Consider the following 13,802-nt stretch of genomic DNA (forward strand, 5'->3'; position numbering starts at 1 on the left):
AAGTGACCATCTCCAGCACTGGCAGCTAGAAGGTACCTACCCAGCAAAACTGAGTATAATGATCTAAGGCATAATATGGATTTTCAATAAAATAGAGGACTTTCAAGCTTTCTCAGTGAAAACACCAGACCTGAATAGAAAATCTGAATTTCAAATACATGATTCAAGAGAAGAAGATGGCAGCTGGAAAGCAGGGACTAGTGTGAGCTTCTCTCCAAGTCCCTCCAAAAACCTATAAAAATGGCTCTGAACCAATTCTAGAACTGCAGAACCCACAAAACAGCAGAGAGAAGCAGGGCTCTAGCCCAAGACAGCCTGGATGGTCTCTGAGTGAAGTCTATCCCGCACAGAGCTGGGAGCAGAGCGGAGCAGAGCAGAGCCCAGTGTGGGTGGCACAGAACAACCAGACCAGGAGCCAGGCGGAGCATGCCCTAGCGTCCTGAATCAGTGAGCTGCAGAACTTACCAGACTTTTCAACCCACAAACAGCAAACACAACAGAGAAGGTTAGTGGGAAAAGCTGCAGGAGTGGAAGAAGTCCTCAGTTCGGCTACTGCCCCGGGGGCAGCAGAGGTGGGGCAGCTACAGAACTACAGCTGCAGTTGCTTCGGACCCCAGGCCCACCTGGGGGGAGGAATTAAGTGGCAGATCAGAGCAGGAGCACACAGACTGCTGAAGATCTAAGCCCAGTCTGGGTTGGGGGTTCTTGGAGAAGGAGGAGTGCTGGTGTGGCAGAGCTGCTGCACCCCCCCCCCCCCAAGCTTGGAACATAGTTGTCTAAACTCTACAAGCAGTCATACCCCACTGAAAGACTCAAGGGTCATGTTAGTTGGCTGGGAATATGGCTGGCAGTTAAAACACACCCAGATTCAGTCTCATACTTTGGATTCTTTCTTTGGTGACAAAGAAAACCAAAACATATAGACAGAAGTCAACAAAGTCAAAGAGCGTACAACAAAAGCCTCCAAGAAAAACATTGACTGGTCCCAGGGCATGGAAGAGTTCAAAAAGGATTTGGAAAAGCAAGTTAGAGAAGTAGAGGAAAATTTGGGAAGAGAAATGAGAAGGATGCAAGAAAACCATGAAAAACAAGTCAATGACTTGCTAAAGGAGACCAAAAAAAATACAGAAAAATACACTGAAGAAAACAACACCTTAAAAAATAGACTAACTCAAATGACAAAAGAGCTCCAAAAAGCCAATGAGGAGAAGAATGCCGTGAAAGGCCAAATTAGCCAAATGGAAAAGGAGGTCCAACGGACCACTGAAGAAAATAGTACCTTAAAAATTAGATTGGACCAAGTGGAAGCTAGTGACTTTATGAGAAATCAAGATATTATAAAACAGAATCAAAGGAATGAAAAAATGGAAGACAATGTGAAATATCTCATTGGAAAAACCACTGACCTGGAAAATAGATCCAGGAGAGATAATTTAAAAATTATTGGACTACCTGAAAGCCATGATCAAAAAAAGAGCCTAGATATAATCTCTCAAGAAATTATCAAGGAAAACTTCACTGATGTTCCCAGATTGAGGAGAAAATACTGCAAATAGCCAGAAAGAAACAATTTGAGTACTGTGGAAACATAATCAGAATAATCCAAGATCTAGCCACTTCTACATTAAGAGATCAAAGGGCTTGGAATACAATATTCCAGAGTCAATGGAGCTAGGTTTAAAACCAAGAATCACCTACCCAGCAAAACTGAGTATCATGCTCCAAGGCAAAATATGGATTTTCAATAAAATAGAGGATTTTCAAGCTTTCTTAGTGAAAAGAACAGAGCTGAATAGAAAATTTGACTTTCAAATACAAGAATTAAGAGAAGCATGAAAAGTTAAACAAGAAAGAGAAATCATAAGGGACTTACTAAAGTTGAACTGTCTTGTTCACATTCCTACATGGAAAGATGATGTGTATGATTCCTGAGACCTCAGTATTAGGGTAGCTGAAGGGAATATGCATATATATATATACATACATACATACATATATATATATATATATATATATATATTCTATATACACACACACACATTTATATATATATGTGTGTGTGTATGTATGCATAAGTGAATGTGTACATATGTATATATGTATGTGTGTGTGTATATATATATATATATACATATATATATATATATATATATATATATATATATATATATATATACACAGAGAGAGAGAGCAGGCACAAGGTGAGTTGAAGATGAAGGGAAGATATCTAAAACAAATAAAATCAAATTAAAGGATAAGAGAGGAATATATTGAGAGAGGGAATAGGGAGAGATAGAATGGGGTAAATTATCTCACATAAAAGTGGCAAGAAAAAGCAGTTCTGCAGGAAGAGAAGAGAAGGCAGGTGAGGGTGGAATGAGTGAATTTGCTCTCATTATATTTTACCTGAGGAGGGAATATCATACATACTCAATTGGGTATCTCACCCAACAGGAAAGAAGGAAGAAGATAAAAAAGGAGGGATGATTGAAGGGAGGGCAGATGGGGGGGAGGTAATCAAAAATAAACACTTTCAAAAGGAGACAGGGTCAAGGGAGAAAATTCAATAAAGAGGGATAGGTTAGGAAGGAGCAAAATATAGTTAGTCTTTCAAAACATGAGTATTGTGGAAGGGTTATACATAATGATACACATGTGGCCTATGTTGAATTGCTTGACTTCTTAGGGAGGGTGGGTGGGAAGGGAAGAGGGGAAAGAATTTGGAACTGAAAGTTTTAAAAACAGATATTCAAAAAAAAGAATCAAGAGAAGCATGAAAAGGTAAACAAGAAAGAAAATTCATAAGGGACTTACTAAATTTTAACAGCTTTGTTTACATTCCTACATGGAAAGATAATGTGTGTAATTCATGAGACCTTTCTCATTATTAGGATAGTTGAAGGGAATGTACATATATAGACAGAAGGCACAGGGTGAGTAAATATGAAGGGATGATATCTAAAAATTAAAATCAAATTAAGGGATGAGAGAGGAATATATTGAGAGATGGAGAAAGGGAAAGATAGAATGAGGTAAATTATCTTACATGAAAGTGGCAAGAAAAAGCGGTTGTTTGGAAGGGAAGACAGGGCAGGTGAGGGGAAGTGAGGAAATCTTGTTCTCATTGGATTCAACTTGAGGACGGAATAACACACACACTAAATGGGTATCTTACTCCACAGGAAAGTAAGGTGAAGGTGATAAAAAGGGGGGATTATAGAAGGGAGGGCAGATAGGGGGACAAGGTAATCAAAAGCACACACTTTTGAAAAAGGACATCGTCAAGGGAGAAAATTGAATAAAGGTGGAGAGGGTAGGATGGAAGGAAATATAGTTAGTCTTTCACAACATGAGTATTGTGGAAGTGTTTTACATAATGATACATGTGTGACCTTCTGCTTTTCTTGGTAACTTTATTTAATTTATCTTTCTTCTGGTCCAAGGTGCTTGCAAATTGAATAATTTTTACACATTTGAGATTTTAATTTCTTCTGTCAGAGTAGCTGAAGTACATCTCTTTGACCGTATGTCCATTATTTTTCATTACTGCTTATTCTCAGGTGAACAGGGTATGCCATTTTGGGTAGTATCTTGAACTCTGTTGCTTTTCAGAATAGATTGTTGTATTCCCTTCTGCATTTTCTGGTAAGGGAAATATTGTTTTATGTTATTTCAACATCTATTCCTTTACAAGTGAAGTCCTAGTTACTTGAAGAATTTGTTGGTTTTTTATTGCAATTGTAAAATTTATTCATCATGTTCCTTGAAGTTTACAGCTTATAGGTTTTTTTTCCCTTCTTGAGATAATCTCTGTGGATTCATTTAATTGGTGTTTTGTTTTATTTATTCAGAAGCTGGAATCATTTTTTTTCGTATTTCATGAGTTATAATGTTTGACTTTTTGAGCTGTCTGTTGTCCTCAGAGGCAAAAATGAGTGAACAATCAGATGGAACTATACAAGGATAGAAATGTTTATATGCTAAAACAAAAAGATGATAAAAGTGTTCCCCTCTATCATTTAAAGTTCTTAGGTATTGTAGAATGAGTTATGAACGATGGAAGGTGTCTAGGGATTGTTTTATTGTGTTTTTATGACTTTAAGAGAAGAAAGGAAAGAAAGGCAACATATTTGAGAAGAAAGGAAAAAGGTCAAAGTCACTATAGAAAAAAGAAAGAAGGGATAAAGGAAGAAAATAAGCCTTCATTAAGCACATAGTATGTTCCAGATACTGTGCTTAATACTTGACAAATTTTATCTCATTTGATCTTCACAAATATCAGAGGAATATGCTATTATTATCTCCATTTTACAGTTGAGAAACTAAGTCAGAAAGGTTGAGACTTGCTCAGGGAGATATAGCTTGCATCAAATAAGGACAGTAAATTCAGGGAAGGATCACTTAAAAGTAAAACAAACTCTAAACTGAAAGTGGGGGTTGTGAAGATAGGCTTTTAAAGGAAAAAATGTAAAGTAAAAACCTGTAACTGGAGTCTCACAAGAGATAAGTGAAAATGGCAGGCTGGGGGAAAGCACATTTACATCCATTGTGAAGATTTAGTGATGAGAATATTCTATTTCCACCTTCCTGTTCTTATTTGTGAATGGAGCATGAAGGGGACAGAAAGCAAAAAAAGTATAAGGGAATGAAGTTAAGGTAATTACACACAATTAAAATCCATAAATATAAATGATCCAATACATAAAACTGAGGAGGATAGCAAAATAGATTAGACAGCAGCATATAGTAATATGTTGTTTACAAGAAAGTACTGGAAACACAACAGATTCATGTAGTTAAAATAAGAAACTGGGGCAAAATCTATTATGCCTCAAGTAAAATAAAAATTAGGAGTAGGAATCATGATATTAGAAACATAAAGAGCAAAAATAGAATCAATTAAAATAAACAAGCAAAATACTGTTTGCTGAAAAACAACATAGACAGTGAAATAATATCAGTAGCATATATCCACTAAATGGGATAACATATACATCCTTAAAGGAAAAACTGAATAAGTTTCAGGTAGAAATGTACTGCAAAACTAGAACAATTGGATCTTCAATGAACTTTAAAAAACAGAATGGTCCAAATGGTAAAAGGGGCACAAAGATCTACTAGAGCAAAGAATTCCTTAAAAAGCAGAATTATCCAAACAGAAAAAGATGTACAAGAATCTGATTAAGAGAACTTCTCTAAAAGCAGAGTTGGACAGATGGGGAAAATGGAGCAAAAGTCACTGAAGAAAAGAATTTCTTAAAAAGTAGATCTGGCTAAATAGAAAAGGAGGTAGGGAAACTCACTGAAGAAAATCACTCTTCCCAAATTAGAACTGGACAACTGGAAGCTAATTACTCTATGAGACATCAAGAAACAATAAAACAAAATCAAAAGAATTAGAAATAGAAGAAAATGTGCAGCTTCTTGTTGGAAAAACAACTGAACTGGAAAATAGGTCAAGGGGAGATAATTTGAGAATTATTGGACCACCTAAAATTCATGATTTAAAAAAGAGCCTTGACACCATTTTCCTAGAAATTATCAAGAAAAAAATGCCATGATATTCTAGAACAAGAAAGTAATTAAGGAATCAGAAAGGGGAATACACTGGGAGAGGGGGAAGGGAGAGGTAAAATGGGGTAAATTTTCTCACATAAAAGAGGCATGAAAGAGTGTTTAAATGGTACAAAAGATGGCTGAATGAGGGGGTGTATTTGAACTGTATTCTCATTTGATTTGGCTCAAAGAAAGAATAAGATGCACATTCAATTTGGTGTAGAAACCTATCTTGCCATACAGGGAAGTAGGAAAGAAAGAGGATGAGAGAAAGGGGGCTGATGGAAGGGAGGGTGGATTGGGGAGACAATAGTCAGAAGTAAAACATTTTTGAGGTTGGACAGGGTGAAGGGGGGGGGGAGAGAGAGAGAGAGAGAGAGAGAGAGAGAGAGAGAGAGAGAGAGAGAGAGAGAGAGAGAGAGAGGAAGGATAAACAGAAATAGGATAGAGGGAAATAACACAGTAATCATAAAAGTGAAAAAAATTACAGCAACTTTCTCTGATAAAGGACAGATTTCTCTCATATATGGAGAAATCAATCAAATTTATAAAACTACATGTCATTCCTTAATTTATAAATGGTCAAAGATACTTACAAGAAATTTTCAGATGAAGTAAGGAGAGCTATTTATAGTCACATAAAAATTCTCTAAATCACTACTGATTAGAGAAATGCAAATTAAAAGAATGCTGAGGTACCACCTCACTCCTATCAGATTGACTAATGAGAGAAAAAAATGACAAATGTGGGAAGGGATGTGGGAAAATTAAGACTAAGGCACAATTAGTAGAATTGCAAATGGATTCAACCATTCTGAAGAACAATTTAGAACTATGCTCCAAGGGCTATAAAAATGCACACCTTTTGACCCAACAATATCACTACTAGATCTTTAGCCCACGGACATAAAGAGCAAGAAGGACAAGGCTCTATATGTACAAAAATATTTATACTGGCTCTTTTGGGGATGGCAAAGAATTAGAAATTGAAGGGGTGCCCATCAATTTGGGAATGGATGAAGAAGTTGTGGTTTATGATTGTGATGGAATTGTCTTGTGCTATTTTGTACCCAGAGAAACAGGGTGCTCCTAGAAAAACCTGGAAAGACATACATGATCTGATGCTGAGTGAGGGTAGCAGAACCAGGAGAACATTATACGTGATTACAGACACACAGTATCTGTGATGACTAACCTGGACAGACTTGGCTCTTCTCAGTAATACAAGGTTCTAAGACAGCTCCAAAAGACTCATGATGGAAAAAGCTATCCACATTCAGAGGAAGAATTATGGAGTGTGAATACATATTGAGGCAAACTATTTGCTCTTTTTTTTTCTTTTTCCTTCTTTTTCATTTTGTTTCTTCTTTCTTACGATTCGTTCCATTGGTTATGGTTCTTCTTTGCAACTTGACTATTGTGTAAATAAGTTTGGTGTGCAGTTATGTGTAGAGCCTATGTCAGATTGCATGCCATCTTGGTGGGGAGGGGGGAGGAGAGGGATGGGGAGACAATTTCAAACTCAAAATCTGATGGAACTGAGTGTTGTAAACTAAAAATAAAAAAATAAATAAAAAAGTACAGAAAAAGAAAACAAGCAGAACTGGGGGAACACTATACACAGTTACAGCAGTAATGTATAATGATCAGCTATGACTGAGTTAGCTAGTCTCAGAAATACCGTGATCCAACACAATTCCAAAGGACTTATGGTGGAAAATGCTATCCACTTCCAGAGAAAGAAATTATGTAGTCTGATTGCAGATTGAGGCATACTTTTTGAGAAAATATCTTGGGTTTTTTGGTCTATTTTCTTTTACATGACTAATATGAAATTATTACTTCATGACTGCACACATATAACCTATATTTCAACATTTGCTTTCTCAAAGGGGAGAAGAAAGGGACAGAGAGTATTTGGAAATCATTTTTTAAATGAATGTTAAAAATTGTTTTTATGTGTAATTGGGAAAAATAAAATATTAAATTTAAAAATTAATTGGGTGAAAGAGGATGGACAAAAATTAAGGAGAAAGTATAGACAAGTAGAAAAATAATTTTAAAGGTACCATATAGAATTTATTAATTTAAAAAAACTGAAGGGTACAAAATGGCAATTGATAGTTCCATATAGCATCCCCATTTGTGTTCTCTGGTGAGTGTGGACATGTTCTTTTTTGATTTTTAAATTTAGAGTATTTTTTTAAGGCACAAAAATCTAGCAACAAAGTTGTAACTCATGTCCTGGCTTTCACAGCACCGACATTTGCCTCAACTAAATTATTTTCAGTTTTTAATTTCTTTTAAATTCGGCCCAAAACAGTTGTAGAAACTGAGGAGCTACCTTGATACCATCTACGACTTTGGGGACACCTTATATATCAAACCACCTGAAGCTAGTCACTTCTTTTAATTTCCACATTAATAAAGGCCATGTCCCATTGCTTGTTGTCAGAGAATCGCCACAAGGTATTCTGTGGTAAAGAGCATCACGATAAAATTTTTTGTGATAGGCAGGCCAGGCCACCTAAAGCTGCTAGCTCTTTTTTTCTTTTTTTATACTTCCAATCATACATTTTATTCTCATGTGACATAGTGAATAAACTCTTGTCCCTGAAATCAGGAAGGTCTGTGTTCACATATTTGCTGTATAATCCCAGAAAAGTCAATTATCTTCTTAGTGTCCTTAAAACTCTCCAGAACAGCAACTTGTATACAAAGAACCAGTCTGTGGCAAACTATTTGCTCTCTTTTTTCTCTCTTTTTTCTCTCTTTTGTTTGTTTCTTCTTTCTCATGATTAATTCCATTGGTCAAGGTTCTTCTTTGCAACTTGACTATTGTGTATGTGGGTTTAGTGCAAAGGTGTATGTAGAATATATATCAGATTCCATGCTCTCTTAGTGGGGAGAGGAGACGGGGAAGAGGGTCTGGAAGTCAGGAACATGTGGAACTGGGTTATTGTGGACTAAAAATAAAAAATATTAATTTAAAAAAGGAAGTACCAATCTGCATGAGTATATTAAATATTTTAATACAGTAAAACTGGATGTAGAGTTGGAAGATATGGGTTCACATCCTGCTATGCCACTTCCTGGTTTTGCATAGTTAGGCAAGTCACTGAACCCCTCAGGATCCAGGTGCATAAAAATGAGAATTAATAATACTTCACTATTTACTTCCAAATTGTTGTGAGACTTGAAGGAAATAACATCTGTAAAATGTGTGGTAAATCTTAAAGTGCTAGAAAGAGCCATAGGATCATAGCTAGAACTAGATGGGAAATTGGATATCATTGAATCCAATGGCTTCTTCTGATGTATGAAGAACTGAAACCCAAGTTGGGGAAAATGACTTGACCAAGGTCACACAGGTAGTCATCATCAGAGTTTAGATTTGAAACCATATCTTCTGAATCCAAGTCCAGGTCCCTTCCCAGAATACCAAGCCACCTCACTATATGGACTGCTGACCTCACAGGATACTAGCAGTGGTCAAAGGAGATTGTGCACATAAACTATATTAAAGTGCTCTAATCATGGCTGTGTATGAGTTGAAAAGCTATATAAAGGTAGGACAATGATTTAGCTCTTGTCATTATTACCTCCAGACTGAACCTCAGCATAGAAGAAATTGGAATGAATTAGAATTGCCTCTTGTCCAGAAGTGTATACAAGATTTGGGGATTTGGTGCACCCAGTGCCATTTTATCTGGGGATATCTTTGGGAATGGAGCACCTGGGAAGACATCAGCACCCAAATGGAATTCTTCTGCCTCCCCACTATGATAAAGGTAAAAACTCTTCTTGAGTATGTATCTTCCTGACAATAATGATCAGAAGGTTGATTCAAATGGAGCACCCATCTTTACATGTAATTGAGGAAAATGTAATATATTTTCAAAAAGCGAGCTCCCTTCAGAATTCATGTTATTCTTTCTTGTCTTGTGCCATGTGTCTCCCATCTGTATGGAACAAATTTGCAGGAATTAAATAATATCAGTGCTAGACTAGGTACACAGATAAGTTTCAAAGAAATTTGTTCCTTTTCAAAAGCTCATGCCAAGTTTAAAAGAGTTCATGGATGGTCACCAGGGTCCATGTCTCTTATAACACAAAGAAAATAATTTATCTCAGTTTGGAGAGGAGCATAGTTCAGGTAGGATCTCAACTCTGCCTGACACTCATTTGTTGTTTGACCTTGTGTAAACCAATCTCTGCCTCAAATTTCCTAATGTTTAAACTGGGGCAGGGTGGGAGGAGGACAGGGGATGAGATCACAAGATCACACCTCTGAAAGTTCTTGTTCCCAGAGTGGATCAGTTTCTTTGTGTGTGGTTGGAATTTCCAGTAGACTGCTGTTGGACAAAGTCACTGTTAGCCTGTTAGGTCAGTTCTGCATGTTTGAAGTGAATGAGCTGCTGATTCCCCTAAGTTTAAGACATCTCCTTTGGTTATTTGACTTCAGATTTCAAAGCTGGGCTAAAGGCTAGGACAAAATCCTTGCTTTTCTCCTGGGATCAGAAGCAAACAGCTATGTATGCAGAACATTTTTCTTGTTCAATAAACAGATAAGATCCATGCTATCACTCATCATCTTTGACCTAGAACCAGTTTTGAGATGACAAAGTATCAAATGGTGTATATTCCTGTACCCTCTGTTGACTAAGACATCCCCCGAAACCTCTTTCTTTCCTAGTGCTTTCTGCCCTGGTGCCCTATCTTCGTCATACTTCCCTACCTAGATGCTGAGAAACAGATTAGAAGCCTGGCCCAGATGCATAATATGAAAATGAAAGGGAACTTCCATTTTCCAGGCATCTGCTCGAGAACTCTCTCACAAAAGCAAAACTGCTTCACTTCTCCCAGTGATTATTTCATCTTTCCAGAGGTGGAGGAACTAAAAAAAAAAAATTATTTCTCGTATGATTCTTCTTAACAAGTAGAAAAGGGCAATTGGTGCTGAAGCTTAGAATCATCCAAAACCTACTAGGGAAGACGATAACAACAAAGAGGATTGTTTGTAAAATTTTTATCTGAGGAAAAAGCAGGATTAACCAAGGGAAAGGACACTTGATTGTGGTGTATGGGACCATAATGCCAACAACAGACAGGGAACAGAGATGGTCATTTCTTTTTTTATTATTATTATTTCCTCTGCCACAGAGAACGACACATGCCCTGAAAATGATTGAACAAAATGACTGAGAGGTGATGCTCAAGGTAAGTAAGGAGATAGTAAAAGAACATCTGCCTTTACTTAATAATCTAAATCCATTTTTCAACGAACAACATGAACAATGAATAAAATTCTTTCTTTTTTATCCCTCCCACCTCAACTCCTAAAGAAAAACAAAACTTTGTAACAACTATGCAATAAATTAAAACAAGTTCCCACATTGGCCATATCCAAAAAAACTATTTCAGTCTGTACCTTGAGTGTATCAGCTCTTTCTCAGGATGTGGGTAGTACATTTCATCAAGAGAGCCCTGCAATGGTGTTTGTCAGTGTGCTGATCAAAGTTCTTAACTTTTTCAAAGCCAGCTCTTTTTGCGTTTTTATTGTGTAAATTGATCTCTTTTGTTTTGCTCTGACTCTTTATCAGTTTCCTTCTTCCTATGTTTCTTTGAGACAAGCTCTCTCTTCTTTCCTTATAGGACAGCAATATTCCAACATATTCATATGCAGTCAGTCTTGTTTTAATGTGACATATGATTTTCCCAAAATTATCCCAATATCTAAAATCATGCAATAAAACACACCAAATTTATTAGGCAAGTGGAGTTAGGGGCTCAATAACTTTCACAGTAACCTTAAAAAAAGAATGAGTAAACTAATAAAAATGGTAGTACAGCTTAAATATGGCAAATTGCTAAGAAATTGATAAAAATTACAATAAAAGGGCACTGGGTCTACAGGCTCAGGCTGCTACTCACTCTGGGCCCCAAGCTGGAGGGCAGGCCAAATCTCTGGACCTGGAGGCTAGAGACCTTAGGGAAGAAGTTGGAAGGAGAGACAGTAAGGATCAGGCTTTTTCTGCTCATAGCTCCTAAATGCACCATGAAATATACAACATATGCAGCACTTTCCCTTGTCAGAGACCTTGGGTTTGCTCCTGGAAGAGGGCATGGCAAGGACTGCAGCTTGTAAGTCATTAGAAAGTAGTTCCATTTTCTGCATTCTTGCTGCTTCTCAGGGAAGAGATCACACAGAAGCAAACTCAAAATTCAAGTTATGCTCACCATGCTCCTTAATGGATCAATCACATTGGGACAGATTCCAGTTTTCCAAACATGGATTATGAGAGAAGTGACTGCGCTGTAATTTGTCCAGGCATTCTCCTATTGAAGAGCACTCCCTTATTTTCTAGTTCCTGCCACATAAAAATAGCTGCTGTAAATATATTTTTTTTGTTTATATGTGTCCTTGATCTCTTTCTTTGATCTCTTTAGGTATAGACCAAGTAGTGTTATTGCTTGAGGACAAGGTATGATTCATTTCTCAACTTTACAGGGAGAGTTGCAAGTCACTTTCTAGAATATCTTGACAGCCCAATCAATAATTAACTTGCATCTTTTTCCTCCACAGCCCCTGTTGTATTTGTATTATTCTTTTTGGTCTATTTTACTCGGCGCATAAACTTGTATTACTGTGATGTAGTCAAGTTTGCCTTAGATTCAAAATAAACTAAAATTAGCAATAAATCTCTTATCATTTAGGTTCTATAACAAGAGACCTGTCATGAAATGATGAAGCTTCCCCCAATAGAACATGAGATTCCATAATTAGAATGTGAGCTTCTTGAGGACAGGGATCACTTTTGCCTTTACCTTCACCTCTAGTAGCACCTGCAACAATGTTTAGTATGTTGTAAATGCTTAACAAATGCTTGTTGATTGATAGACTAAAGACCTTTGGACAAGGAACAAGGAAATGCAGAGTTTTGATGGGGATTTAGAGGATATAATTCAAAACACAAAACTGGTTCCGATGTCCATATCTCGATGCCTAGAAGAATATGGCACTCTGGACAGAAAAGTTTTAAGACTGAAATCTAGTTTGGAAGAATAAATTGAGATGAGTGTAGATGTCTAAAAGATAATTAGAGAAATGGAACTAAAGTACCAAAGAGAGGCAAGGTGTCAAGAGAGAGATTTAGGAGTTATATAGCTAAAGGAAAGAGGCCTGAAGGAGATGAAATAATCAGATTTGAAGACTTTCTCTGCCATATATTTAAACAAGGAGTCAAATCAAATACACTTGGCATTATGTAATATATGAACTAGGCAAATTTATAGAATTAAAAATCCTGTTGTCAAAGAATAATCATCAAAGTTCCATCATCAAGATTTCTGTGCACAATATTTGGTCTGTGAAGTTATAAAAATATTTGAAAACTATTTCTATATAAGCAATTTTCTTTGCAATTCTGTGTTTTTTTTATTGAATGCATATTTAAAATTTGATTCTGAGGAAGGAATCCATCCCTAGGCTTCAACAGATGCTGTGCAAAGGGGACCATGATACCAAGAATATAAGTAACTCCTGCTCTAAACTATTGCAAATAAAATGTACCTTAAAAACCATACAATGCAAAACCTTCATTCTCCAAATTAGGAAACTGAAGCACAGAGTGGGGAAGTAACTTAATCAATATCAGAAGAAGTCTTGGGCACAGGGTGAGGGGTCCTCCATGGATGCCTATCACAACCCCAACTTACTTTAGAAGTTTAAACTTGGTTTAAACTATGGTTTAGAAGATGGACTTCATGAGACTCTATGGCTAAGAGAATTCATGACTTGATAGTACTCTGGTGATGTGCTTTCCCTTCTTAGTGACTCTGGTGAGGAACCTTTCAGCGTTGGCATTCTGGGGGTGGGCCTTTCCATGATGTTACTATGGATGTTAGCATTTACATGTCAGTGTTCTGGGAAGGAGCCATCCCATGTTAGTAATTCTGGGGAGTAGTATTCTTTCCATATCAGTACTCTGAGAAACAGTAATTGAGGAATGGGAGAAGGAACTGAACCTTGTGTAATTATAATTACCAAGCTTGGCTTTATAGAAGTGGTGAGAAAATGTACACCTCTACCTGCTTTGCAGAAATGGGGGACTACAGGTGTTGAACTTTGCACATACTGACAAATGCAGTCAATAGTATGATGGTCAGTTTTGGGAAACTGCTTTTACTTATCCTTTTTTTTATTTTCTGTTACAAGAGAAGACCTACTGGATGCCAATAAATTT

The sequence above is a fragment of the Trichosurus vulpecula genome, chromosome 8, assembly GCF_011100635.1.
Source record: "Trichosurus vulpecula isolate mTriVul1 chromosome 8, mTriVul1.pri, whole genome shotgun sequence".
Taxonomy (NCBI): Eukaryota; Metazoa; Chordata; class Mammalia; order Diprotodontia; family Phalangeridae; genus Trichosurus; species Trichosurus vulpecula.